Genomic DNA, 6,000 nt, shown 5'->3' on the forward strand with positions numbered 1-6,000 from the left:
TTCCATTTATTGCTTCTAGAAAGCCAGGTGCATTGCAGTGGATCTCTTCGGCGGAATCCTTGTTTAATTATGGAGCACCTAAGGTGTGCTAGCTAGTGGCAGCGAGATGCAGAGAGGAGGAGCCCCTGGCCCACCTCTTCGGGGCCACCTTGAGCTGGGAGGGACTCGGCTTTTCCATGACACACACTGACTTAAGTCCTTCAGAGATTTAAAAATCCCCTCTGTGAGCCCAAACCTTCCCGTTGCTGGCCAGAAAAAGAGTTCCCAGGAGTTTCGGTTCCTGATGCTCCGAGCAAACATTTGCACAAAATGAGCCTGGGGGGGGGGGGGGGCGGCTCTCAGAAGTGCCTGCTTTGCACGGTTTACAAACACGCTCAGGTTGCATTTAGCCCTTGTGCTTGCTTTTAAAAGTGAAATTTTGGCGTTTTGCATTTAATCCAGCCTAAAGCTCTTTGGTATCGGGACTTAAAAGGTCTTCCAATGGCCAAGACTTTGCAGCTTGGATAACATCTTTGGAAAGGTTAGATGAGGCCATTTTCTAAAGCCGTTGTGGGCACAAACACAGGACTTTCTGCCCTGCTGAAAAAGCGGGAGGAAACGGGGTTCTCCCGACCCAGCCTCTCCTCCCGTCTGTCCGCCTCTGGGTCCGCGGGGAGCTGCGGGCGCTGCAAGGCTGAGGGCACTTGCACGAAGCATCCCGGCTGCACAGACGAAGGCGGGACCACCTCGGTGCGCGTGGCCGCGGCCTCCCAAGAAACCGGAGCCGGATCCGGAGCTGGCCGAGGAGGCGCGGCCCAGACCTGCCAGCAGGGGGCGCCTCGGGCCCCTCCGAGACAAAGGCCCACAGCCCAGAGCCGGGAAATGGGGGCGGCACCCGGGGCCGAGGTGGGCGGCCGGGGGGGGGGGGCGGGGCCTGGTGGCCCCTCCCAGGGCCTCCCCTCCCCCCCTCGAAGTCGCAGCCCAAGCCCGCCCGCGGCCCGGGGGCCTGACCCGGTGCAGCCCGGCGCCCCCAGGGAGGGGACGAGGGATGACCTGGTGTCTTTCCTAAGATGGTTCCCGTTGGCTGCGCGGTCGCGGGCATCTGTCCCCGTGTCACCGACGGGCTTCCCCCCCGGCGCAGCGCGGCTGCACTGGTGGCCGCGAGGAGGGGACCCCGGGTCCGCATGGGCACGGCCGCCGAGGCCTGCGTGCTCCCTTAGGTGTCCGGGGGCACAAACCCCAGCGTCCCGACCCGGCGAGCAGGCCGGGCAGGTCCTCCCTCCCCGGCCCTGCCCGCCCCGCCGGCCCCTCCCAGCGGTGACCTCATTCCCAGGCTGGGGAGCGGGGTGAGGCCGCCGCCCGGGCCCAGGCATTTGCAGGCACGCGCAGCGCGGACGGCGTCGAGTTGTCTTTAGAGACACCGTAGTTCTGTGTGGCCCAGGCCACCTTGCCGACACTGGAGCCCAGAGCACTGACAGACTCACTTCAGTGCTGTGTCGCGGGACGCCCAGGGCCTTCTCGCACTTCGCACCAGGCGAGAGCAAACCCTGGCCGCCGCGCAGAGACCCTCCCCGCCGTCTGCACACACGTCCCCAGCCCGCGACCCGCGAGGGCTGAGGCTGCTGCCCGGCTCCAGTGCGAGTCGGGTCCAAACGGCTTGACCGGGTCTGCTGAGGGAGACCAGGACCTCGGGGGAAGCTGTGCAGTCCTCAGCTCCCACCGGGTGCTCGGAGGAGAAAGAGGGGCCTGTGAGTCAGGCTTCCCTCCAGCCAGTGGGAGACACACCCGGAAGCATCTTCTCCCACCCAGGCCACACCTGTGCCAGCCGCGATGCTCCCTGCGCTGCGGCCGCTAGGAGTGCCCGGCCCCTTTGTCACGCTGCCCCAAACATTGGGGAATCTAATCCAAACGTTTCTTTCCCTGGCCGGATAACCAGGTCTTTCCCAACTTTGAAAGGGTTAGCTGAAAAAAAAAAAAAAAAAAAAAATCAAAGCCAAGTTTGGGGATTAAATTTCCGGTGTAGCTCAATCCGTTACAACGGAAATCCAGAGGGGAAAAAAGAATTAGGAACAAACTTCTTCGGTACTTTTCGCCTGTGCCCCAGTGAACCCGAGGCACCCCTCACCCTCCCCTCCAGAGCCAGGGAAGATCTGAATACTGTGATTATGACAGACTGCATTGGATACATTTTCTTTTTTAAGATAAAAGTTTTATTTCAGAGAGAAGCACAAAGCCGCCACTGTCGTGAACAAGCCAGGGCCTCGAAGGGACTCAAGGACCTTCCAGAGGGGAACAAAAGGCATTGGCTCTTGACTAAGGAAAGTCATTGGTGGCCCAGCCCCTGGGCCTCTCTTTCCCTCCTGCACTCCGGCCCCTGGGCTCTCACTGCAGAGCTCTCCTGGGGGCGACAGCCCTGCGCTTTCCCTCTCAGACCACTTACTCTTGCTAAATCACCCCCAGGCCTCAGCCTGCCCCTGCCCCCGGCTGTCATCCCCGTTACCCACCAGGGTCCTTGGCCTCCTTAATCGATAGAAATTGATCAGAGGCCAGACAAGAAATTCAGGCAAGGCTTTATCGGGGCCCCTGCTGCAGCACGAGGGAGCAGATTCCTTTGGCGGCTCACTCAAGTGGGGCGGAGCTGGTTCCTTGCACGGGGTGAGGGGAGGGGTGTGTCCAGGGGGTCGGGCTGGAGGGGTGACTTAGGGGGTTCGCCCACCCCTTTGGTGGTGTTGAGTGCAGGGGGCGTGCGCAGTGCCCTGCTTTTGCTCCCAGCTCTTCAGAAGTGGCAGTTGGGCTTTTCTGGTCTTTTTGTATCTTGTTGTCCGTAATTTGCCCCAGCTGCACATGCTCACAGTTACTTTTAGTCCCTTATAGTTTCTTTGTATTTTGTCGCTGGAGGAGAAGTTTGTCCAGGTGCAAGCACTGCAGCACTGCAGCAAAGGGTCCCGGGTCCCAGGTCCCAGCCCGGCTAACCCCTGCAGGACTGGGTTCACCTCCTGGGTTCTCACGAGATTCTCCCCATCACCCGGTAGAGCCCCATCCTTGACCTTCCTCCATGCTTACTCTCCATTGCCAACTTGGGGGGACCCCACTCAAACATTCGCTCCCACGACATGTATGGCTTGAGCCCCAACTACAGTCTGAGCACAACTCACTGCCCTGTCTTGGGGGCTTCCATCTGCCCTTTTTCTAGTTCACCCTCAGCTCAAGTCCCAGAGCCATGTAGCCTGCAGGGGAGGGCGTCCTGGACCCTGACGCTTCCAACTGCCCTGAGTCTCTGTCCATCCTCACAGGTGGGCTCTACCGTCTGACCGTCTAACTGACACCAGTCCTCCCCGATTTTCTCCAGGTTTCTGGAATCTCCAGTCCTGGGCAAAGGAGGCAGAGTTCTTGGACTGCTGGTTCAGGGAAGTGATTAAAACCTGGCTCAAAATTCCTTCTCTTTTTTACCCCTCTTTCCACCAGTTATCCTCCAGAGATGTCATTTTTAATTTCATCCCAGGCGCTCCTTCCTCTTCCTGCTACAAAGTGAGCACCGTCTCCAAGCCTTAAACAAACAAAGAAGGACCTTCCCTTTCCCTTCACCACCAACATCTTGAAGGGAACAGTTTCCAAGCCGCTTCGGCTCTGTTGACTTAGACCCCTAGAATCTGGCTTCTAACTGAATCCTTCCGTCCTTGTACAAAATTGCTGTCTCAGGGAATTCCCTGGCGGTCCAGTGCTTAGGACTCAGTGCTTGCACTGCTGAGGGTTCAATCCCTGGTCAGGGAACTAAGATCTCACAAGCCACGCAGCGCAGCCAAAAAAAAAAAAAATTGCTGTCTCAAAGATCAGAGTGACCGAATAGCCTATGTTTAGTTTTAATTTGGGTTTAGTGTTCAATGGGCAAGTCACTGTGTCCATCCTTAAGTACCCCTGTCACCTCCAGGGCACTCATCTGAAAGCAGCCTCCTTGTGGAAGGGGTGGTGTGTCCTGGAAATACCAAGGGCCTCCAAGGGGACAGGACCAGAAGTGGGGTTTAAATCCAGGTATAAAACCAGAAGTGTAGACTCTGGGACACCAAACCTCACAATCCCAGGTACATTAGTTAGCTATTGCTGCATAACAAAATATCCCCAAACTTAGAGGCTTCAAACAATGAAAAACATTTATTGTATCACACAACTTCTGTGGGTCAGGAATTCAGGACTGGCTCAGAGCTGCTTCAGAGGTTGCATCAAGGTGTTGGTTGGGGCCATGGTCATCTGAAGGCCACGTCCAGGACCGTCGACTCACATGGAGCAAGCTGGCCCCCCGTGGTGTGAAGTCGGCACGGGGCTGTTCGTTCATCCCCACAACTGGCGGCTGTCTCCCTCCAGAATTAGTGATCACAGAGGTCAAGGCGGAAGCTGCAGTGTCGTCAAATACCACACCAGGCACATCACAGGACGTCGTTTCTGCATTGTGCTATCAGTTACACAGCGTGGGCGGGATTACCAAGGGCATGGATACCTAGGGGCAAGGTAGGTCAAGGGCCATTTGGGGGCCCCAGCAGGTGAAATGAGCCTCTGGAAGGCGGAGGGAACATGGCTTTATAGGACTACCTAATTCATAGTTTTCAAACCTTTCTTTATCTCTTTTTTTTTTTTTTGCGGTACGCGGGCCTCTCACTGCTGTGGCCTCTCCCGTTGCAGAGCACAGGCTCTGGACGCGCAGGCTCAGCGGCCATGGCTCACGGGCCCAGCCGCTCCGCAGCACGTGGGATCTTCCCGGACCGGGGCACGAACCCGTGACCCCTGCATCGGCAGGCGGACTCTCAACCACTGCGCCACCAGGGAAGCCCTCTTTATCTCTTTTTTTAAAGCTGAACGCTTTTATCGAAATCTCTTATATCAGAATCACAGTTTATACACAAATAAAAATAGAGCCTCCCTAGCTCAAGCCATGCAAACTGCTGGTTTCCCTCCTCAGCTGTCCCTTCTCTTCTCCCCTGCACTCCCCTCCCCACCACCATCAAGTGGTCCTTGAAGCTTCTCCAAAGGACAAAGATTTAGACTCAGAGAGCGTGAGGAAATGGGTCCTGCCTGCACCACTGGGGCCACTGGATGTTAGGAACAGGTTTTGGAAAGCAATTTGGGGGCAGCTATTAAAATTTAAGTACACGTGTCCTTTGTCTGTCAGTTTTACTTCTAGGAATCCATCCCACACATAAACTTTCATAGGTGCACAGAGATGTAGGTACAAGGCAAAATGTTAGAGGCACTTAAATGCCTGTTTATAGAGGACTGATTACATAAATGATAGTACATCAGGCTATTACGTGCCTATTAAAAAATTAGGGATTTTTACATGTATTAATGTGGAGACATCTAGAGTTACATCAGAAAAGCAAGCTGCAGGATACTACTTACAGTTTGATCCTCTGTATGTGCACATATAGACTAGACTTCATGGTCAGAAGGAATTTCTGGAAGGCGGTAATGTGGTTTCCCTTTGGGAAGTGAGAACAAGGAATATGTAAGTCGGTGAAGGGATCAAGAGATTTCTTTTTCCACCTCACCGTGTGGCATGAGGGACCTTAGCTCCCTGACGCAGGGATCGAACCTGGGCCCCCTGCAGTGGAAGCGCAGTCCTAATCGCTGTACTGCCAGGGAGTTCCAAGAGATTGCGATTTGAACTTTACGCCACTGAATACTTTTTAAATTGCTTCCGACCACCTCGTGATGATTCGCTTTCTTCTGGTGAAATACAGGTCATATACCATAAAGTTCACCATTTTGAAGTGCACAATTCATCAGTTTTTAGTTCACTCATAAAGGTGTACAGCTATCCCCACTACGAATGCCAGAATAAGATGGACTAATTTTACAATAAACATTGTTAAAGTAGAATGGGAAAATCTTCGATTATTATCTCCTGGTGTCCACGCTTGCTTTGGTGGGCAGGTCACTTAGAAGGACTGCCCGTGGAGGGGCAGTGGCCATCACATCCCCACTGGGACCTCTCCCCACACTTCAGACTTTTGAAACTCCTTCTGGAGG

The sequence above is a fragment of the Phocoena sinus genome, chromosome 14 (genome assembly GCF_008692025.1).
Source record: "Phocoena sinus isolate mPhoSin1 chromosome 14, mPhoSin1.pri, whole genome shotgun sequence".
Lineage (NCBI taxonomy): Eukaryota > Metazoa > Chordata > Mammalia > Artiodactyla > Phocoenidae > Phocoena > Phocoena sinus.